At 33.9% G+C, this 25,599-nt stretch overlaps 1 pseudogene; it reads right to left on the reverse strand.

Moving 5' to 3' along the window:
• Positions 1 to 23,917: 23,917 nt before the first annotated feature.
• LOC143592792 (brassinosteroid-responsive RING protein 1 pseudogene) lies at positions 23,918 to 24,718 on the reverse strand (annotated as a pseudogene).
• Between the last annotated feature and the right edge of the window lie 881 nt (positions 24,719 to 25,599).

Below are 25,599 nucleotides of genomic sequence, written 5' to 3' on the forward strand. Positions count from 1 at the left end.
TATTTCAACATATCAGAATGAGAAGTATGGGAAATACGGCTGAAAGCAAAAAGGTGATGCTTAAGTTTCAATTCAGAAACTTTAACTTACTTAAAGGTGAAACTGTTGAAGAGATGACTACGAGATTCAATCACTTGATTGCAGAAATGGATAAAATGAAAATGGAAAGTTATGAGATTGACAAGATTGATACTATTAAGAGTGCATTACCATGTTCGTACTCTACCTTTCTAATGGTATTAAAAGAAAACAGCTACTTCAATGAAGACTTGACTGCAAGTGAGTTTTTACAAAAGATTGAAGCTCGTGAGTATGATCTCAAGTGTCAAAAATCATCAAAGGAAAGTCAAGATCCTGCTTTCTATGGGTGTAGCATGCCTTTAAGTTCAACAATTTCACCGATCACTGCTTTTCTGACACAGAACGCAAAAGAGAATGAAAGAACTATTTATAGTGATCCTAGAGCATGTTTTTATACTGCTGGTAATTCTGGATCACCAAATATTTCTTCTGGTACAGGAAGTTCGTCTTCAGCAAATCAATACTCATCACCTCCAAACGTCAATATGAAAGAAGCTGAATAAAACTTTACCTTTCTATCAGCTTTCATGACGTCTTATGAAAATCTGGTTAGTAGCAAAATTGCCACTAGTGATTTAACTGATGAAGACTATGATCAGATTGACCTAGATGACTTAGAAATCATGGATTTAAAATGGAACATGGCAATTATTGTTCGATAGGTAAAAAGATTCATGCAAAGAACTGGAAAATATCTTCCCGCTCTAAACAAGAAGTTTGGATTTGACAAGTTGAAGGTGAAATGTTATAATTGTCAAGAATTCGGTCATTTTGCAAAAGAATGTGACAAACCGAAAAAGGAATATAATGGTCCTCGTGGTCAAAGTTCAAACTCTTCAACACCACGAGGTAATGATGCTGAGAAGAAACCATCAAGTTCCGGGCCACAAGCGATGTTATCCAATGGAGATGATTGGTCACAACGATTACTGTGCAACGATAATCAAGCTAATTTGGCTGTGTTCGGGTTGACTCAAGATTTCCATGGAAGTGAGGTGTCTTTTGATAATGACTCTGGATCGGATTCTGATGATTCCTGTGACAAGCCTACAACAGTCTTTGCATGCATGGCTAAGATAAACGAGGTTAGTCATTCTATTTCTGCTACCTCATCTGTTAAAGTAGATTGTGCTGATTGTGAATCTAACAAATCTAAGTTAGAATCTTTAAAGAATCACAATGACAATTTAGTGAGAGAAATTGCTTCTCTAAAAGATACTTATCGACAATCTCTTGAATCTCAAATGAGATCTCGTGAAAAGATTGAAGCATTGTCGACAAGGAATCATGATCTCAAAAGCTGAGTTATCTGTGAAAATGACAATTAATGATCAAAAGTTTCAAGAAATTTTGAAACATCGTTCAAAGATAACCGAGATTGAGAATGAGGTTCTTGAGTTAAAGAACAAATTGGGTAAATTTCGAAATTCATCTTTTCTGTTGAATGAAATTATTGAAGTTTCTGGAAAACAAAAGGATTCAAAAAAAGGTATAGGTTTGTTGAAATTCCACCAACATTTCACAATGATTATAAAATTAATCATTTTGCTCCAACTGAGGAGGATGTTATTCGTAAAGAGCCTGTGATTTCAGAAAATTCTAAACATAGTAAGTCTGAAACTGTTAAAACCCAATCTGTTTCTCAGAAACCTCATGTTCAAAGCAACAAAGTTTTTGTTGAAAATGTTGACAAAGTTATCATTGAGGATGTGTTTGAACCGGAAATTATCACAAGAACAATAACATTCCAAGTTCTAATCACATACTGTGTGAACCTCATGAATTTGAGGAGGCTGTGTATAGTTCGCACACAACTAAGATGAAACAAGATGTTTTTGTCAAACCAGTGAAGGCTAAGAAATCAGAAAAACCCAAAATTTCTGATGAGGATTTGTTGCGTTTCATAAATCCTAATGCATCTAAGCCATCATCTGCTCGTGTGTTTAAGTTAAAGGGGATGGACACAATGTTCACTGAGAAAGACATTCCAATAAGTATCATTAAACCTAACTGATTGAGAGTGTGTTTCACAATGAAACTTCCAAGGTTCGTGAACTTGAACGTCAATATGCTCAAGCGAAAACATCAGTTCCATCTGACAAATTAACTAAAGCAAAACAGGTTTTAAAACAAGCTAAGAAAATTAATTTTGTGAAGTCAACTGGGACAGCTACATTGAAAAGTTTTTCGAACTGTTCTAATTTAGATTTTTACTTGAAAAAGAAATCTGAATTATCTGATGAGTTTGCTAAGAGCATGACCAAAAATGTGAGTCATCATCAAACTTTTGAGTCATTCGTTCCAACTACCTCTCAACATCATCGTGTAGACATGCGAAGCTGTTTTCTTTGCGGTCAGCAGGGTCATGTAGTGAGGAATTGTAGTCAGAAGAGCTATCAGAATCTTCATCCTTTTATCAAGGATCATTCCAAACCAGTTCCTTTGGTAAAGGAGATTCTGAAACGACCTGTGTCGTATGCTGATGATACTCATATTATGTTTTCGAACATACATCCTCGAAAAGTTGTTCATGTGAATGAAACTCATTGTTCCGTTAAACCTAAGTTTATTCCTACTGAACCATTATGCAAAAATGTTAATTCAAATGTGGTTCAAGCTGCATATCTAAGACGAAAGTCAAAGAAACCAGTAACTTATTCTCAAGTTGCTGAACAACAATTGAATGCAACTAAAGTTAACTTTTCTCAAGGAAACCAAAAGGTGCCCAAGACCGAGGCCTGGGCTACCTTTTTGAACTAATCATTTTCTTTTGTGTGTAGGGTTCATCCAAGACCATTTCTGATGAAAACTGGATCATGGACAGTGGATGTTCTCGTCATATTACTGGAAATCTCAACCTCTTATCAAACGTGAGAAATATTCAAGGGGGTTATGTGGCATTTGCTGGGAATTATGGGGTATGATTACACAGGAAGGTGATGTTTCAAATGGGAAGATTACTTTTGAAAAGGTTAACTATTGTGACAAAGTGGACCATAATTTATTGAGTGTGTCGCAAATCTGTGATAAGCAATACACGACAGTATTTACAGATAAAGAGTGTCTGATTTTGAAACCGGGTTACGTAATTCCCGATGACATGGTTGTCATGCGATCGCCTCGATCAAATGATATTTATGTCTTAAATATGAATACTAAAGTATCTACATCGATCGAAACGTGTTTTGTCTCGAAAGCAACCGAGAAAGACTCAGTGCTTTGGCATCGAAGAAGGGGTCACATACATGTTCGAAAGATGAATTATTTAATGGCAAAAGATCTGGTAGAGGGGGTGTCGTTAAAGAATTTTAAGTTATCTGATCACTGTGTTGCTTGCAAGAAAGGCAAACAGAAGAAGAAATTGCACCCATCTAAGTTATTAAATTCCATTGATACTCCGCTTGAACGTCTTCATATGGATTTATTCGGTCCAGTGAATCGTGCGAGTATTTCCGGAGACTGGTACTGCCTAGTTGTTACAGATGATTATTCACGATATTCATGGGTTCTATTTATGAGTTCAAAAGATCAAACACCGGGTCTTGTTCAAAATCTAATCACTAAGATCGAATCACTTTAGTAACTGAAAGTGAGGAGAATTCGAAGTGACAATGGTACTGAATTTAAAAATATTGTATTGGATTTCTTTTGTATCCAAAAGGGAATTCATCGAGAATACAGTGCCCCATATGTACCACAACAGAACGGTGTAGCTGAAAGGAAGAATAGAACGTTGATTGAAACTACTAGAACGATGCTTGCTGATTCAAAACTTCCTGTCCAGTTTTGGAAAGAGGCGGTGAATATGGCCTGTTATACACTCAATCGAGTTCTAACTGTTAAACGACTCAAGAAGACCAGTTATGAATTATTGAATAATCGTAAACCTAATTTAAAGTACTTGGATCCAATTGGGTGTCCGTGTACTATGTTGAAAAAGGATGTTGGAAAGCTTGACGAAAAAGCCATTGAGGGTTATTTCTTGGGGTATGCGTCTCCTAAGAAAAGAGTTTTTTTTTTAGATCTCAAAACTTAAATTAAACGTGAACAGTGTTCACTATATATAAAAGATAGGTCTGGTTCGCTAACATCCCCTAGCGAACCAGAGGCTACTTCGTTACATATATTAATAAGACGAAACACCCCCTGATTCGTTAACATCCCCTAACGAATCAGGAGGGAATAAACTTAAATCTTAGTTCGTTAACATCCCCTAGCGAACTACACCTTACACATAACGAACTAGACAATAATTAAACTAATTATTACACTAAATATAAAACAAATACGTTAACGACAATTACAAAGACTCAAGACGCAAAACCGTGCACTAACATAGCCCCGGGTTTTGAAGCCACATGAGAGTACTCATCAATCCAGCCTTTGAAAATATACCTTGATCCACCCTCACCAGGACGATTGTCAAGTCGGAAATAACATTTTTTTACTCCATAGAAGAGAACATTTTTCATTTATGAATGATAATATTTTTGTTTTGCTTCACCATCAATATTGTTGCTTCTCCCACTGTGTGTTGAAATCATAATGCTGGAAGTACCCCGAAGACGAACTGGCTTTAGTTTCAACTTGTAACATCCCTATTAAGATTAGATACAACCTGTTAGAAACAATAATCATCAATAGATTTTCTTGGAATATACATTATGATATGTTATGCCTATCTGCCTATCTGGCACTAATTGAGTGACGAATAACATATAATTTTTACTAACAGGTCGCACACTCGCACCATGTTGACCCGCATCCCATTTTTCCCGTCTTTTAGATATAAAAAATTTACACAACCAAAATGATTAGTATTTTGTTAATTTACATGTTCATAACAACTAAGATGCATCATAAGCATCAATTTTATTTAGCTATGCATTAATGCTCGAATTGGTAACGGGTCAAATTGTTCTAGTCAAAAAAGGCAAATACAAACGAATCAAAACCTGGTCTCAAAGTTCTCAGATTTCAATGGTAACTGGAATTTATCACAGTAAAAATAATCCAAACTCAATCTCGGGAAGGAGGATACCACAATAAACAACATTACTTGATTTGTGAAGAATGAAGATAACAGAAGCTAACCCTTTAGAATCCTGTAGCTAATTCCTTTATCTTATAACTAAATTGGTTGAGGTGCTGGTATAGGCTTACAACATTCCTTTATATCCCCTAACTATGACCTACTTTTTTTTTCCAAAATCCATCACCTATTTCACCTACCTCAAGTCTTTGAATCACTCTGAAATATGTATTTATTTTTTTTTTTTTTTTGCTACGACTGTATCTTCTATTTTCTGCAACCGAGTTGAATTGTTAATACTAAATCAGATGCATAAAAAATAGGGTATTTGGCTTGCAGGCATGCTAATCTTGCTAAGGTAGTTCCAGCAGAAGTGGCATTTGCAACAACAATATTAGATAAGTCGAATGAGTTTCTTGAATATTCAAAGGAAGAGTTAAGGCTCAATAGTATTACAACATTTAATTCGTTCCAAAAATGGGTTTGAGCTTCAGTTTACATATGAACATAAACCCTAAATCTGAAGTGAAGAAACGATAAGCTTAACGTGTATAAGAAAACCTCAAATTGACGATTGCTTAGGAAACATCCATCACATATGAACATCGAAACCCTAAGAAATAACCTATTCGCCTCTGCCTTATCACTTGATTTGGATGTGTCTTAGAGAGAGAAATGGAAGGCTCTCGTGGGTCTATTACCGGCCACCGCTCTGCCTAATCCATTATCCTCTTTGGATTTCGTTTTTCTCTCAACTCCACTCTCTCATTTTGAAGCAGCAGAAGAAAGATAATCGAAGCAAGGAAGAAACTGCCGGAGACTCTTGAAGGCAGGTGATAGTCAGTTACGAGGTGGAACTTGGAAGGACACGCGTATCACTACGTGGCAACAAAAGCACGCATTAACTACTTGTTATATAGGCTTAAAAAATAGCAGTGGTAGCACAGTAAGAAAATTTGAGTACCAGAATCTGCACATTTAATATATATATATAATGGTGGTTAGTACCTACATGCATGTTTAATTTTACTTTAATGAAAAGAGAATTTAATTTAACTTAATATAAAAAAAACCTTTAAATTTACAACGTAGTACAACGTCGTTGGATGTCATTTCACTTTTAGATAAACGCTTTTGATATTGTCTACTCGACCAGCTCATGGTTTTTTTTTTTGTCAGTGTCATCAAGTGTCTACTCGAACATTATGTTATGTAAAAAGAGATAACATATGTTATGTTAGAAAAGGAAAGCATATGTTAAAATGGAGAACATACGTTTTTACAAAAAGGGAAAACATATGTTTTTCTAATATAAACATATGTTATTGACAATAATAGTTTATCCAATCAAACCAGTTTTTACAATTTCACATCTCTTTTGGTCAGACATTCTGTTATCTTTTGGTCACTTCATTTTATATTCCTCAATTACGTTATAACATCTTTTCTATCCTTCAGTCTAATCCTAAAAAAAATTGCCTTGCTAAATAAACATGGTACGATTTTAACAACAAAACGTTTTGTGTCAATCAAATCAGTTTTATAATCTAACATAGCTTTTGATCAATCATTATATTATCTTGTCAAACTAAACATCGTCTAATCGTGAGTTATATTATAATTTTTATACTATCCCTCGTCTAATCTTTAAAAAAAATGTATTCTATCTAAACTCGCAATTAATTTTTTTAAATAATCACGTGTACATTTTTTTTCGGTTGTTTTTGCTTCACGTGTTCAACCAAGTAATTATAGTACAACTTTCACAATGTCACATCTACTATTTTTCTACTATACCCCACTTAACATCTTATTGTCCTTAATATTCTCTACAAGGATCCACCTAACCTCCATTTCCCAAGAAACTTTTCGTCCATACTTCACATATTTCATAATCAAAACTTTGTTCCCAAACATATTTAAACATAAAATAAAAACATAAGCGGCCCACAACTACTACCTATCAGAGTCTCCACCGTCATATTTTAAAAAATAAAATATACCAAAACAGACGTCACATCGATAACGTCTGGCCCAACCACTTACTAAAGTTAATACCCTAACAACCCACACGCACCTACCCTAACAACCAGTCTTCAAAATATTCAGTTCAACAAAAACAAGTTTAGACCCCACACGGGCCTACCCCACACTTAATTAAAGTTTAACGAAACAAGCTACCCATTTAGCAAACACTAAAGTTTAATCAAAACCATACGGAAATCATTTCACTTACCTCCTGCCCCCGTCCAAACTTCTTCCTTCAGAGTGTTTATATCAGACAAAAGAATTCTTGATAAAAAAATTTTCCTTAAACCTTTTTGTTGACTCTTTTTCTTCATTTCTTATCTAGCAAACCCGGCTTCAAAGTTTTCTTCCTCCCCCATGAAAGTCTCCATACGCCTCATCAATACCACTCCACCTTATGTCGTGTGGTTTGTGATTGCCCACTTCACTTGAATTCTTTCAATCGTACTTCCCTTTATCTCCTGACTCTTTGAATTATTTCATGACTCCAAATATCTTACAAACATGTCCTTCTACAAAACCAATAATAAATTAATTAACATATTTGTGTTTATTATTGTATTTTAATACAATTTTTGGTTTAATTTTAATAAATAACCATTTATTAACTTGATTCTTACCAGTTTGTACGCGGTGTCTTTCAATTCGAACACTTCATTGTCCCGTATTGTTGCTAACATAAGCATATTTGGGAAGTAGTCAATTGTGAAAATTGACGGTTTTTAAGATAGAACACCACAACGAAGTATTCATCATGTTCTATAACTGGGAAGTAGAACAAGTCGATGTTTTTGAAACTACATATACTCAGGTCTGACCTCATTGAAGCGTACATGTTTTGTTCGAACTTTGCTTCTCTAACATTCTTGTCCGATTCCACCGACCCTACCATCCACTCTTCCTGTTTTCATATTCATTAATATTTTTTTGTATTTTTACAATCAACAAATACTTTTAAACAAGTACAGACTTACCAACACATCTGTGTTTAAGAAGTATCTTGTAGGTGTTTTCTATGTCCCGAAAGTTATATTCTCATTCAATACCGCCGACCACAAGTTCACAACCTTCTTGTTTATCCTCTCGTCATATTTTAAGCTCCTAATCTCCTCCACATGATCAGTAGTCAGCTCGTGACTCGTTTTGAATATTATTTTACTGCATTTTAATATATTTTTTAGGACTAATGTTTTTGCAACTCATAAAGAACACAACAAAATAACCATTTTAATACTACACTTACTTTGACGGTATGCCTCCAATTTTCTGTCCCCATTTTCTGAAATGCAATAACATTGCAGTTAGTAACACGGACACCATAATAACCCAATCATTACTTGTAGTAACTTACCCATATTTTTCTTTACTGTTTTCCTCCCCAACCATCACATAGACCCATATTCTATCTTCCAAACTCGTTGTCTTGCTTTCAATATCTGACGCCCCCCCTCATGATTGACATTTTTTCAACTTTTCCTCCAATTTCCCATGCCTTCAGTTCCATCTTCTTTCTCTCCATTTCAGAACTGACCCCACTCAGATCTATACCCTTTTTCTGCTGCTCAACTACATATAACACACGTTTTCACAAAATTAGAACGTATGTTTTCCTTACAAAAATAACATATGAAAATGATATTTTTAAAGCTTTTTTTAAAATTCATTTTTAATACCTCTCCTTTGATCATCTTTGTAACATCCTACTTTTGGTTATAATAATAAAATAAATTTCGTTTATTTTATATTGTGCCGTTTATCGATTTAGATAATAAACTGTACACAATTGGGCTTGGACTTTAGAAGATGGAATATAAGATGGAATGGGCCTTAGGTCCATGGGCTTAAGAGAGTATAAATACCCCCTAAACCCTAATCCTTTTCATTTTATCCATCTCTACATCATAGCCTATACCATGGAAAACACACACAAACACCATCCTAAAACCCGAGCCTAGATCCAAAGGTAGAAACCCGAACCCGTTGGTGCTAGAACGTTGTGACGAACCGAACCTACATCAAAGACCAGCTCGTGTTCGTAGTTCGACTCGTTTAAGGTACGTTTATAATTGAAAATCGTGTATTTAGGTTCAGATTCATCTAGGAAATCTTATATATGTATACATATGGTAAAAACGAGCCCAATACATCAAACCTTAATGAAATTCGATAACATTTGATGGTTTAATTATTGGATAAACAAGCCGTATGTATATATGCTCAAATCGCACCCTTTAAACACGTATGTTTGGCCGATTGGACACCTAGGGTTTGTAGGCGAGATGAATACGAATCCAGTGATACCAATTTCATGTTATTTCGTTGAGATTTGAGTGTTAATTGCAAATCTGAGGTCTGTTGACTATTTGCTGTTCTTGGCGATTTTGACTTTGACCCTGAGTCAAAGTCTAGATAAGATGGGTGTAAGGTAACGAATGAATTCACCCATTTGTTATGCCCAAATAACGAACTAGACAGCGAACCAAATCACGAATCAGCTAGCGAACCAAATAACGAATCAGGTGATTCGTTACTTGCCAATTCGTTAAGAATAAGGTAACGAATTAGGGCTTGTTCAGATAACGAATTGAAATGACAAATCAGATGATGATCAGTAACGAATTAGTTAACGAATCAGGCTTAATTTGTTATAGCGAATGAGTTAACAAATTAGAAAATAATTTAAAATCCTAATGGAAAATGTGTTAAGACAGTTTGGAAGTCATGCAAGAAATATCTTCAAAGTTTGATCAGATCAAAGCAAGAATGAAAGCCGCTCAAGACAGACAGAAGTCGTATGCTGATAAGCGGCGACAACCGATTGAGTTTAACGTGGGTGACAATGTGATCCTCAAAGTCTCCCCTTGGAAAAGAATTATCCGTTTTAGAAGGAGGGGGAAGTTGAGTCCGAGGTACATTGGACCGTTTAAGATTTTAGATCGTGTGGGTGAAGTGGCTTATAAGCTGGATTTGCTAGAAGAGTTAGAAGGAATTCATTCAACCTTCCATGTTTCTCATCTGAGAAGATGTCTAGCTGATGACACGTCTCACGTGCCATTAATGTACATTGAGGTTGATGAACAATTGAATTACATCGAGCAACCGATTGAGATAATTGACCGCAAGGAAAATCAATTCCGTCACAAGGTTATACCTTTAGTGAAAGTGATATGGAAGCATCGCAAGGGTTCAGATGCTACTTGAGAAGCTGAGAATGAGATGCGCAAGTTTTACCAGAATTTGTTAATGTAATAGTTAGATTTCGGGGACAAAACCTCTTAAGGAGGGAAGACTTGTAACATCATACTTTTGGTTATAATAATAAAATAAATTTTGTTTATTTTATATTGTGTCGTTTATCGATTTAGATAATAAACTGTACACAGTTGGGCTTAGACTTTAGAAGATGGAATATAAGATGGAACGGGCCTTAGGTCCATGGGCTTAAGGGAGTATAAATACCCCTTAAACCCAAATCCTTTCCATTTTATCCATCTCTACACCATAGCCTACATCTTGTAAAACACACACAAACACCATCCTAAAACCCGAGCCTAGATCCGAAGGTGGAAACCCGAACCCGTTGGTGCTAGAACGTTGTGACGAACCGAACCTACATCAAAGACCAGCTCGTGTTCGTATTTCGACTCGTTTAAGGTACGTTTATAATTTAAAATCGTTTATTTAGATTCGGATTCATCTAGGAAATCTTATATATGTATACATATGGTAAAAACGAGCCCAATACATCAAACCTTAATGAAATTCTATTACATTTGATGGTTTAATTATTGGATAAACGAGCCGTATGTATATATGCTCAAATCGCACCCTTTAAACACGTATGTTTGGCCGATTGGACACCTAGGGTTTGTAGGCGAGATGAATACAAATCCAGTGATACCGATTTCATGTTATTTCGTTGAGATTTGAGTGTTAATTGCAAATCTGAGGTCTGTTGACTATTTGTTGTTCTTGGCGATTTTGACTTTGACCCTGAGTCAAAGTTTGGATAAGATGGGTGTAAGGTAATGAATCAATTCACCCATTCGTTCTGCCCAAATAACGAACTAGACAACGAACCAAATCACGAATCAGCTAGCGAACCAGGTGATTCGTTACTCGCCAATTCGTTAAGAATAAGGTAACGAATCAGGGCTTGTTCAGATAACGAATTGGAATGACGAATCAGATGATGATCAGTAACGAATTAGTTAACGAATCAGGCTTAATTTGTTATTGCAAATGAGTTAACAAATTAGAAAATAATTTAAAATCCTAATGGAATATGTGTTAAGACAGTTTGGAAGTCGTGCAAGAAACATCTTCAAAGTTTGATCAGATCAAAGCAACAATGAAAGCAGCTCAAGACAGACAGAAGTCGTATGCTGATAACCGGTGACGACCGATTGAGTTTAACATGGGTGACAATGTGATGCTCAAAGTCTCCCCTTGGAAAGGATTTATCCGTTTAGAAGGAGAAGGAAGTTGAGTCCAAGGTACATTGGACTGTTTAAGATTTTAGATCATGTGGGTGAAGTGGCTTGTAAGATGGATTTGCCAGAAGAGTTAGAAGGAATTCATTCAACCTTCCATGTTTCTCATCTGAGAAAATGTCTGGCTAATGACACGTCTCACGTGCCATTAATGGACATTGAGGTTGATGAACAATTGAATTACATCGGGAAACCGATTGAGATAATTGACCGCAAGGAAAAGCAACTCCGTCACAAGGTTATACCTTTAGTGAAAGTGATATGGAAGCATCGCAAGGGTTCAGATGCTACTTGGGAAGCTGAGGATGAGATGCGCAAGTTTTACCCGAATTTGTTTATGTAATAGTTAGGTTTCGGGGACGAAACCTCTTAAGGAGGGAAGACTTGTAACATCCTACTTTTGGTTATAATAATAAAATAAATTTCGTTTATTTTATATTGTGTCGTTTATCGATTTAGATAATAAACTGTACACACTTGGGCTTGGACTTTAGAAGATGGAATATAAGATGGAATGGGCCTTAGGTCCATGGGCTTAAGGGAGTATAAATACCCCTTAAACCCAAATCCTTTCCATTTTATCAATCTCAACACCATAGCCTACACCTTGGAAAACACACACAAACACCATCCTAAAACCCGAGCCTAGATCCGAAGGTGGAAACCCAAACCCGTTAGTGCTAGAACGTTGTGACGAACCGAACCTACATCAAAGACTAGCTCGTGTTCGTAGTTCGATTCGTTTAAGGTACGTTTATAATTGAAAATCATTTATTTAGGTTCGGATTCATCTAGGAAATCTTAGATATGTATACATATGGTAAAAACGAGCCCAATACATCAAACCATACTGAAATTCGATACACTTGATGGTTTAATTATTGGATAAACAAGCCGTATGTATATATGCTCAAATCGCACCCTTTAAACACGTATGTTTGGCCGATTGGACACCTAGTGTTTGTAGGTGAGATGAATACGAATCCAGTGATACCAATTTCGTGTTATTTCGTTGAGATTTGAGTGTTAAATGCAAATCTGAGGTCTGTTGACTATTTGCTGTTCTTGGCGATTTTAACTTTGACCCTGAGTCAAAGTCTGGATAAGATGGGTGTAAGGTAACGAATCAACTAACCAATTCGTTAAGGCAAGATAACGAATCAGTTCGCCAATTCGTTAAGTCCAAACAACGAATCAATTCACCCATTCGTTATGCCAAATAACGAACTAGACTGCGAACCAAATCACGAATCAGCTAGCGAACCAGATAACAAATCAATTGATTCGTTACTCGCAATTTGTTAAGAATAAGGTAACGAATCAGGGCTTGTTCAGATAACGAATTGGAATGACGAATCAGATGATGATAAGTAACGAATTAGTTAACGAATCAGGCTTAATTTGTTATAGCGAATGAGTTAACGAATTATAAAATAATTTTATATCCTAATGGAAAATGTGTTAAGACAGTTAATGGAAACCAGGGGCTCTGCCCCTTGGACCCCGCTAGGGGCTGCCGCCCCTAGAACCCCGCTGCCAGGGGCGCTGCCCCCGGACCCCCGTTCGTTGTGGGTAATAAATAAAGATAGAAATACGATATGAATAGTAATAGTTAATTGATACATGTAAATATTATACAGTTAGCCGTGCACAGCTCAAGAAGGGAATAACTATTAACGGTGAACGTAACCGCATTCAGGTGAGTTTCTAGCCCCACTTCCTTGTTATGTTTTCGGAGCTGTGTGCATACTCGATGTGATAGTTAATACACTTACCTTAAATGGTAAGTGTATGCCATGTATGATTTATATGTTAATTATGTATATCTTGAATGTGAACAAAAGCTTGTCGGTACGTGAACGATCTTCGGATATTGCACATATGGACAAGGGAGGTATGTATATGATAGATGGGTGTGTATGATAGATATATGTACAACATATGAATATGTATGAATGAGTAAAGAATGTATATGTATGTTACGGGTATGTAGAGACAGAATGTACGAAGATGAAGAAGTAAGGGATCAGACCCTAATAATATCTGAGATAGAGAAGAAAGGGATCAGACCCTAACAATATCTGAGATAGAGAAGTAAAGAGGGATCAGACCCTAATGATATCTGAGATAGACAAGAAAGGGATCAGACCCTAATAATATCTGAGATAGACAAAGAAAAAAGGGATCAGGCCCTAATAATATCTAAGATAGAAAAGGAAGGGATTAGGCCTTAATAATATCTGAGATGGAAAGGACAGTAAATATATAGTATGAAAGAAATAATGCATGTACGTATGTATGAAATTATGTAATAAATGTAAGATAGTAAAGTAATTAATATGTATCTTTGGATGCATAATTGAAGGTAGTGTACGTATTGTATGATATATGATTAACTATAACTCACTCAGCGTAGCTGACTTTTAGTATGCACACAGGTAAGTAGAATAAAACAGCTGGCTTGAGCGGGGACACATGGCGGAAGAATAAGAGTCTGGCATCTGAAGACGCATGATGTTTTATATTTTATGTTTTAATTTTATGCTCAATTTTATGCCAAATGATATTTAGTAAGATTTTCTTTTTGCACTTGTTTTTTAATACCTTTTTTATCCTCTTTTACTGTTTGTGGCGAAGGAGTTTGTACATCAACAATTTTCTTTGTCTTTTTTGGTATGTCTACAACACATAAAGAACACAACAAATATGTTGTTACTACAATATTCATTTCCACATTACACGAAACCGACCAAAAAATATTAATATTTATTTTTACAAAATTATATTTCCCACTTTTTAGTTTTTGCACTTGTTTTTTGAATACCTGTTTTTTCATCCTCTTTTACTGTTTGAGGCGAATGACTCCCTACATTATCAGTTTTCTTTGTCTTTTTTGGTGCGGATACAACACATAAAGAACACATCAAATATGTTGTTAATACAAATTTAATTTAGACTTGTTAAGAAATCAATAAATAACAAATAATTTTTATTTTTTACCTATCTGTGAAACACCTAGACTGAAAGAAGGTCCATCGTCTTCATGATCTGGAAATTCCAACTACCTATAACTTTAAACTATAAATATTACCAATAATTATGCAATTTTTTGCTTACATACTGTCTTGGTTTTTATGACAATTTCCCTTTTTGGTGTTGCATCGTTAACCCCCTGAGCTTTGAGCTTTGAGCTTTTTCGGTTTCATCTTCCGGCATCTTGTCATCATCATCTTTATCATCCGCATCTTGGGTTGTTTTATCATCTGCATTGAAATCCACATCTTCAACTTCTATTTTTTCCATCTCATTTTTTCCACCTATCAGAATTTTGTCATACATAGCACACGTCATCTTTTCCTACGTGTATGTATTTTGACAAAAAAAATTATGTTTTTATAAAAATTAATACTTACCTGAATCTTCAGATTTTTCACTTCTATTCATCTCCTCTTCATTTTCATGTTCACTCAACCCATTTTTTTCTTGTTGATCATTCACCTGTAGCTCATCTTTGCTCTTTCTCTCTTCCATTTCAGTCTCATCCTCATTTTTCCATTCGTTTTCCATATCCTCTCCCATCTCATACCCTTCGCTTTCTTCGTTTTTCTCTATATTCTGTCATAAAATGATTGACAAAAAATTATATATCAGATGACTTTTGTTATCTATTATTTTTTTTAAATTGTTTAATGTTTGTTTCACGAACCTCCACCGCTGACATTATCCTCTTCTTGTCATTGTCTAAGCTAACTTCTGTTGCATCTCCACGATTTTCCTCTTTTTGGACATATGTTTCTTCCTCATAATACTTTTTTTTATCATTTAGAAGTTTCAAAAAACATTACTCATTAATATTAATTTATAAGATAATATATTATTTTCCTAATATCTTACATTCACAGTTCAGATTATCCAAAACATTATTAATTAACTTACAAGTATCATCATCATCACCATTTGTTGGATCTCATACCACACAATTGACTGTTAATGCACTTCTGTAACGACTACAAATTTCTTCAAACTCCTCAGACTGTACGTTCTTATTGATTAGCTTTCTTAACATTTTATCCATTTGTTTTTTTACACTCTCAAACTCTTGGAGATATTCTTTGCTTCGCAAACCTTAGCCTTTGTAACAAAAAAAACATAATATATATATTAATTAACATACGTTTTATTTAATAGATAAAATATGTTACAATTTTTTATTTCTTACCTGCAAAACTTCTTCGTCATCAACTTTCTCTTCCTTTATCCATTTTCTTATTTTCTTTTTCTCCCATACTCCGAATCCTCCTGCTAACCTTTCTTTTCTATCTCTTGAACTAAGCAACTCCTTATTCCAAAAGGCATTGGGTTCGTATTTTCATCTGAACATACTTCTTTGAAGTCCATGCTTTCAGCATATAAAAGCTGTAACAAAAAATTAACAAATATTAGTTTCCTACCAGTTAATGTATTTAAAAGTTTCAAACATCCTGAGCATTAACATTCTTAAATTAACTAAAAAATTACCGTTATAACTGTCAGTGGCCCACATAAGTATTTGCTTACATTACATCTTTCTCATCCAAGCTTGCATGTTTTCAAGCATTCCATAATGGAAGAACCCCAACCAATTTTCTTGAAATTTATTTTGCTACTTATGTAATGCAAGATTTCCTCTCTACATCTCCCTTGAGTTTTGCAGTCCTCCATTATGCATAAAAACAACATTAAGAAATCATGACGGAACATGAATGTATCTTTGTCCTCAGCTTCCCTTATTTTTGCCACAATTTCGGTTGGGGCAACATGTAGTCCTGGATATCTCTATCTCTCCATTCAATCACACTCTTGTGACATTCTTCATAATACTTGAGATTTTCAATTTTTTCACCCTCACATGGTATTCCAAACAACCTTCTTATTGACTTCTTTGTTACCTTAATACTCCCCGACTCAACCTCAAATCTCATTTTATCCGGATTGAACCTGTCAACCACGGTATCCCGTCAATATTAAAGTTTAGCATCCTCCCAAACCCCATTTTCTTTACTCCTTTCCTTTGATTCTTTCTTAATTCCTTTATGCACATGCATAACTGAGACGGCGATGACCTTGTCCTTATACCATGTCACTTTTCCTTCTTTTCTTCGTCTGTCGTTTCTACCTTGTCTTTTTTACACTCTCTACTTAGTTACCCCACAAACTTTTTTCTTGACCACTGGACCTTCTCACCTGTTATGTAACTACAATTAGTTATCCTCATAAATTTGATCTAAACTTCACAAACATTTTAGTCTATTTTAAGTAACAATACATACTTGTTTCCTCCCCTTCTGAGTTTTCTTTCTGAGAATCTTTTCCCTCATAAGCTGTTAGTATTAATTAATTCATTAATTTTTTGTATAATTCTTAATCCTCTTTAAAATATATGTTTAACTTGACATGATACTAGTTACCTGTTTGTTTTTTCTTCCCCGCCTTACGTTTCCTCTTTGTTTCAATCTCATCACTGTCAAAATCGGTTATTTTAATTTTCCACAAATTAGTATCAAATGTATCTGAACAAAATTTAATGGCGTTCAATGTAGTATTTGTCTGTTACCATTGGTTATCTTTGTTAGAATTTTGTCCACCTTTTGAACTTTAACGTCCTTTATTAAACTCATCTTTTTGAATGATCTTAATGATTAACTTTGTTAACCTTTTATTCATATTTTTTACACTCTTAAAACTTTTAGAAATTATTTGGCTTAATACACCGTAGCCTTTGTTAAAAAAAATCCTTATTAAACTATAACATATGTTATATTTAATAAATAACATATGTTATACTTTTATTTAATAAATTTATTCCTCATCAACTTCCCCTACCAAAATTTTGAAACATTTCATACAACCACAATCTTTTAATTTTTACCTGAAAGCATTTTTTTCTGAAACTTAATCTTTTTCCCTCGCTTAGTTCTTGAAGTGTTTGTTGGTTGATTCATGTCCTCGGATCCCCCCTCCTGACTTTCTGCCATTTCTTATTCCATCAAAGCCATATTCCATAATATTTGACTATAAATTATTTTATCATTTAAACTATTAGTCAATCTATATACTACCTGACTCGGACTTGTTTTCCCGCTGCTTATGTCTCCTCACTTTCCATTTTTTTGGTGCAATATCCTCTTCATAATCACTACCTTCAGAATCTATTCATTCAAATAAATCTTAAAATTTTTCTTTCTCTATATAATAGATTTAAATTCTTTATAATTTAGTATATTTATAATGATGCCAATGTTTTACATATCTGACTCTTTATGAATTTTGATTTTCTTTTTTTTCTTTTCTTTTCTTGTTAAAGTTCCTTTGCTTTTCAACACAGGATCTGACAAATCTTCTTCATTTTCCTCTGAATCTGTATTTAATAATAATCAAACCAATATTTTCTATAATTTTTCCAACTCACTATACTACAACATAATTTTTAATCTTATAGGAAACGACAGTTTAAATTCATACTACCTGTTTCAATATTTTCAAGCTTTGTTTTCTTTCGACTTTTTTCCATGTCGGTTGATTCAATAAATATCGAATTTTGAATTGTATTCCTAAATCCCCTTTTCAAAGAGCATGCATTATTAAACAAAACAATTATTAACTATGAATTATCAAAACTAAAAATTCCAAAAAAGATACTTTTATTTTTGTACCCTTACAGTTTGGCATACCTTTTTCTTTCACATCAGTAGTGTCACTTCCTTTCTTTTTTGAGTTTTTCACATAAATTGGATTATTTAATGTGTTTTTAAATTCCTTTTTTGTTTTCTTTGAGATGTTTCTACTTCTTCGGTCGATTACAAAGTACTTATTTTTGGATGTGCTTTCCTTCATTTTCCTACAATTTAGCAAACCAATGTTAATGATTATATATAAAGGGAAACCTAAATCTTATTTTTTTTTAATTAATTCAGTCAACAATGTTTACAATAAAAAAAAACATAAAACAAACCCCCAATTTATGACTGTGTTAGACCATTTTAAAAATGTTCATTTTTCTACAATTTAGCAAACCAATATTTAATGATTATACATAAAAGGAAACCTAAATCTTTTTTTTTAATTAATTCAGTCAACAATGTTTACAACAAAAAAAAAAACAGAAAACAAACCCCCAATTTTTGACTGCCTTAGACCATTTTAAAAATGTTCATTTCTAAGATACACTATATCTTGTTTTCTTAAGCATTCTTTTTACTTTTTTAAGATCCTAATCAAATTATTTTTTTAAGATTCTAATTGACTTTATTAAAACACATCATATCGTAGGTTTTAAAACCATCCAAAATAAACTTTAGAATGTATTGACTGAATTTAGTTAGAAAAAACTTTCAACCCCATCCAAAATAAACTTACTTTTCTTAAACTTTCAAAACTCCCAAATATTTTGAAACCTGAACTTTAGAATTTTTTTAACTGTATTTCAATCGATGTCTACTACTGTTTTTCTTAGTTTAATATTTTAGTGTTTTAAACCTCAATATATTGTTTCTGATATCGTTACTATGGTTAACCTTCCATTAAGCTAAACAACCTTTCAAAATCAACTAGGTATTCTTAATCTTAAAAATAAACCTAAATTTCGAAAACCTAAAAATGAAATCGTTATTAAATCAACCACCTCTAAACCCAGACATAGATTATATATGAAGCAAACGTACCTATAATGTAGTCGACGGTTATCGGATCGCTGGATAGTGAACGTATATTGTTGTTTCTATCTCTAGAACTTGAAGAAGCTGAACGGGATCGGTGCTTTGGTTATGAGATTTGTTTCAAAATTTGAAAGGTTAATTATGTTTTGATAGTATGATTGTCTGCATGTATACTGATTAGACATAAAGCAATCCACATAAAATGACTGTTTTGCCCTTTTCTACTTATCTATTGTATTTTTTATTATAAATCTTGTGCTATTGTGATGTATTAAATTTCAGCCATCCATTAAAAAAAATCAATGGCTTAGATAGGGTTTCCGGGGTTTTCGCAACTGGAGTGGGTTTTTATTTTAACCCTTCCATATATATATATATGTGTGTGTATATAAAATAGTTATTAAGATTGTTAAGATTTTTATTAAATATTTAAAAAGGGTTTTTCACTTAAATACATAACTAAATTATATAAATATAATTTTATTACTTTTACATATTAAAATAACTATCAGTCAAATACTTTCTAAACAAATGTATTATATATATAAATAATTATATTATATATTATAACTTTAATAGTTATAAGTACAAATATTTTATAAACAATTATATTTTAAACAATATTAATTTATAAGTAATCTTTATTAATAATAAACTTTTAAGTAAATTATTTTAACTCTTAGTTAACGGTTTATATCTCGGATCCATATTATCCATTTATTAATACATAGTTATTCCATCGTTGTTACTCTCACTTAGGGTTTTCCCGTTGATTCATCTCGACGAGCGTGACATTTATTGTACCACTATTCTTGTCGCATTTATTTTCCCTCGCTTATTGACAAGATGAGTAATCACTCCCCTCTTTTACTATCTTTTAAATGTTTTAAGGACATATGCGTATCTTATATTATTTATATATTATTCGTATTCTCATTAGCAAACTTGCCACTTACAATACCCCGTCACGTATTTAACTCGTCTGCAAAGGATTCTACCCGTTGCTTGATGGGAATTGTACTTCAAGGCGGCCCACACGGCTCATCCACCGCACGGGCTTAGCCCACGAAACCTTGTTTGTTATTAATTATGTGTCTAACTTGCTACTTGTAAATTTTCTTAATTGAACGCATTCTGAGAGGTCCAACAAATTTTTAGTATGATCATACGACTGTCATAGTGGCCGGCGTCCAATCGCATGACAATGGTTTCACCGACAACTCACTCATGGTAACCAACGCCTGATTCGCATGGTAACGGTTCAGCCCATATTTTATTATCTGTTTGAATTGTATATATGTTATGGCTTAATTGTATACCACATTAAGGACAGTTTGCTCGTTTACTCATATTATATTGTATCTCAAATTAACTGGTGTTTACTCACTCAACCTTGTGTTGACAAAATTATTTTATTTTATACGCATATGCAGGTTATCGTTTGATTTGATTCGAGATTTGGTGAATTTAGAGTTATTAACGTTAGAAGAACAAATCAAGACTTAGAGAGATGGGTAAGTGGGCAACAAGTTGTCCTGCCACCCTTTTGAATGGCAAAAACAACAAAGAAAGACCTCGAAGCCCATATAGGAGATTAGAATAAAACTAGGTAAGCAAACTCGTCACGTTGCGGTGGTGAAGCTACGTGAATTCAGTCAGTGCCAGTTCAATTCGTTATAGCACCGACACTAAATGCAAAAAAAAAAAAAAATCTGTAAATGCCCATAACGGTATCAGTACAAGCACAACTTATGATCGAAGTAATACGAATTTGTGCAGTATATACCGACACTAAAATCAAAAACTAAATTAGTAAGCACTAAGAAACGTGGCAACACTCACATACTTATGATAGAAAAAAATGATAACATATATAAAACAACGTTTATTCGGTTACTAAAGCTAAACGTTGAGTCGGCGAGTCAATGCAAATTCGGTATAGGTTGTGTTCGTTACGGTGCCGAGCCAAGTTAACATAACTAAAAAAAACTAATAGCGACACATAAATGGTTTATGATAAAAAAACATTAACAGGTTTAATACGACTTTTATTTACCAAGGCGTTAGTAAACCCGAGTTCGCGACGGCGATATGGTATCGTAAAAACTCAAAAAAAAAATATTTAAAATTATAATATTTAAAAGAAAACGAAATAAATAAATAAAATGAACTGATCTAAACAAATAGAAAACAATAAAGTGTCAGACATTGAGTCCCCTTAAAGATTCAACTAAAAAAACAAAAATAAAAAACCCTTTAAAATAAAAATGCAAGAAAGGGATTAATAAAAATCCAGGAAAGGGAGCTCAAACTTAGCAATAGGATAGACCATTGGATTGGAGTTTTAAGGATAGCATCGCTGACCATCATACCAACATCTAAAAAGTAGTCTTGCAATCTAAATATTTGCTTAAATAAGTTATCTAGAAGTAGAAAAAAGTAGTATTGCAATCTAAATATTTGCTTAAATAAGTTATCTAGAAGTAGAAAAAAGTAGTATTGCAATCTAAATATTTGCTTAAATAAGTTATCTAGAAGTAGAAGGCAGTTTGTGACATCGATATTTTAATAATTATCTATTTTATAATTTATAATAGATCATATTTTGAAGTACAACTAAACCAAAATCAAATTCGACCACAACTTCATTTTTATACAAAAATAATAATAAAAATAGAAACCTATCTAAACTTTAACGAGTTGACAAACTGATCTTATTTTTTACATCTAGACCCCAAACATAACTCATTTATTAAATGAGTTAAGACGTGTCACTCCAACTCAAGGCATGTTCATTTTCATACCAAAATATAATTATTAGTCTCAATTATATAGGTTTATAAAACTGGGATGCATGTTTGTTCACCACAAGTGTTCAATTGTGAATTGTTATGAGCCCACTATGATGTATGATGACATGTTTTTAGGTATGAGATAATATCCTTGTGGGTAAGATGCATGAGTTTGAAGGCAATTTGTCGTTTGGAACTAAACTAGTTTTTCTTGGACGACACCCATCGACCTGTTTTCTCATGGGGACCTTGTGTTTCTTCATGATATTCGTTAATCTACTTTCATCTCACTCAAACCAAACATGTTACTTTGCATCTTGAGTGTGTTTTTTCAAGTCTAACAAAAGGGCCATTAATTATGTATACATCAATTTATGAATACTCTTAACACCATAAAAAATATATAACACGTTTGACAGGGGAGGCTCGGAGGGTGTACGAGCCGCACCATCGGCCGGGGCACATAAGTTTTTGGGGCACAAATTTTTTTATACATATTACATACATATGTTTTTGATGTTAAAAATAAGGTTATTTTCAATGGTTTATGAGATAATTACATGCTCAGAATGGTTCATGTTTTTAATAAATCGGTCGATAAAAGTTTTATCCATGTATGTTAGCGAATAAAATTTTTCGTTAAGGCTTACGGACTTTTTTATTTTGACTCGGCCGAGGTATTTAAATTCTCAGAGACGACCCTAACGTTTGGCCATTTTATCTTTAAAAAAACACTCAACCTAGTTTTAGTATATTAAAATTTTCAAACTTGTTTAAAATATATCTTTACTTGTAAGTTTTTTGAAACATAATTAATAACACAATCATTGCTTATTGCTTGTAATGAAGACGTGGAACATCATTTTTAACTACTTTAAGACTATGTTTATACTATGTGTAATGAAGTAAATTGAAAGAGCCAAGTTAAAATATTATGTATATAGCGAAGATAAACTAATCTATCATTTAACAATGATGTATTGATTTTAACTTGAATTTGTTAAAGTTACCCACCCCAACCGCCTGCCTTTCTTTCCATATAACTTGATGCTCCTCCTTGGCGGCCGCGTAATGGCTTTAGCGCTCACCAATGGTGAGGTGGACACGACTTGGCGCCCCAAACCCCAACCACTATACATAGTTTTAAGTCTTGAAATTGTCTTAAGAAATATAAAAGTTTATATCTTGTCAGATTAACAAAAATTATCCAAGTCAACATTTTCAACCATTTGAATAACGCTTTATCAAATCTTAACTTGTTTAAAGTATGAAAAAACTATTTTTTTAGAAAATCTTTACTATAGAGGCGTATTAAAACATTTAATTCTTGGATTTTAATATCATAAAGTTATGGGAAAATAACTTTTTTTATACAAAACAAATAGGTAAAAACACACTCTTTCAATAGATTAGTGCTAAATAACTATTTCATACAAAAAGAGTAGGTTAAAAACACACTCTTTCTAATATCCTAATACAACTCAACAAGTCAACATCCACAATAGTTGGTTTTGAACATTTAAAGCTCACATGAAGTAGAGAGAGCGGAGGAGGAAGGGAGTAAAGGTGGCTTTGTGGAAAAACACCCTCTTTAGCGGTTTTAGTCAGAGGAGAAAGTGTAGGGTCCGTTTTATTGAAGAACACCCTTAAGTGACTTTAATAAACGGGTATGAGAGAAGGGTGCTTAATGGCGCTTTTAAAGCCGTTTTTTACTGTATGAGAGACAACGCTTAATCAAACTCAAAAAATTAGACTAAAATAGAGAGGAAAAAAATCAAGATTTCCATAAACTCTTATCCACTTTTTCATCTATACAATATATGCTTCTTCTCTTTTTTCCTTTTTTTTTTCTTTTTCACGAAAATATACATTATAAAATTCTCTAACCTCTTCACCAAAAATATAAAAATGAATTTCTAACACACTAATTACAAACTACGTACTAACCAAAGATGTCTCCCCATAATAATCAGCAATCCCAGAAGCCGCCCACAACCTTTCATTAAACGAATCTTGCAAACTGTCAGGTACAAACGTTGTCCGACAAAGCGGACATGTTTTCTGATCATGATCCATCCAACGGTCCAAACAGCACCTATGAAATATATGTCGACAGTTGGTAAGTTGCCGGATCTCATCACCCGCATCAAACTCATACAAACAAACCGCACAGCTCTCGGGTGGGTCCACCAGCTCCGAGAATTTAACCACTGGGAGCAGCTCACGAATCAGGACAGCGGACACCGAATGAAAGCGAGGAACGGGTTCGGTTCGGGCTGGGTCATGTGAGAATTCGGGCTCGAGGAAGTCCCCGAGCCCCGCGAAACGGAAAATGGAGGAAATGAATTTGCGGATGAGACCTAAAAGTGTCAAGATGTGAAGGAGGAGTTTGGGGAGGTATAGATCAGTGTAACCAACTGGGAAACCCATGGAATGGAGTTGATATTATTATTGGTTTGAGTTTGAAGAAGAGAGTACTGCACTTAGATTCAAGTGGTGTGTATATATATGGAGAACAGAGGGGGTAAAACTGAAATGATGAGAAAGTTGAGGGGGTTGGTTGTAATTTGGTGAGACATATTTAAGGGGTTCATGTTAATCATGATTGTCATGCCCAACTTTAATAGCCTAATCATGTGGACTAGTTAGGATGAGAAATTGATAAAAAGGAATGATATAATTTTGTTTAAGGCTACGTGTAGTGGGCGTTAATTGGGGCGAAATTTGGGCGCGAAGGGGCTACAACACCGCCCCCTAGGCGAAATGTGAGGCGAATTGTGGGGGGGGGGGGGGGCGCCAAGCTTTTATCGCCGGAAGGTGTTGTTTTTGGGGGGCGAATTGTGTTTTTTAATATTATTATATTGTGACTGAGAGAGGGGGATATATATATATACATTTATATATATATTATTATATTATATTTGTAGCCCCTACACCATTACACCCCAAAAACAAATTCACACTCCTTGCTGACTGGGCGCCACACGGCGTAAAACGCCCCAATTTGTAGCCCCTCCACTACACATAGCCTAAGACATGATGTGTTTTTATAAATTTGAGATGTGAAATAATTATATTAGTCCTTTTTTCTTTATTTAGTTATTTGATGTAACAAGGGACTCAGTCATTTTTTTTTACTAGTGCTATATTCAAGATGTTTGATGTTTGAAGTCACTCTCATGATAATTATGTAAACCGCACATGAAATACGAGTATTAGATAGACATATTGTTACGTATCAAAGACTTGCAAACACATAATGAAAACCAACTTGTTATCTTTACACAAACTAAATTTTTAAACAAACAGAGTTGCATATGTAGTTCTTGAAATTAGCATGTTAATTGAAGCTTAAGAGCTCTACTCAAACTTGAGTTTTAATTGAAGCTTATTTAATAAACAAGACTGAACTACATATGTGTAGCTTGACCATGTTTACAAGTTTAAACTAGCCTAATCTTTATATAAGTATGATAGTT

This window comes from Bidens hawaiensis, unplaced genomic scaffold, assembly GCF_021521415.1.
Source record: "Bidens hawaiensis isolate Kalapana, Puna unplaced genomic scaffold, B.hawaiensis_p1.1 tig00041232_1, whole genome shotgun sequence".
In the NCBI taxonomy this organism is placed as follows: Eukaryota; Viridiplantae; Streptophyta; class Magnoliopsida; order Asterales; family Asteraceae; genus Bidens; species Bidens hawaiensis.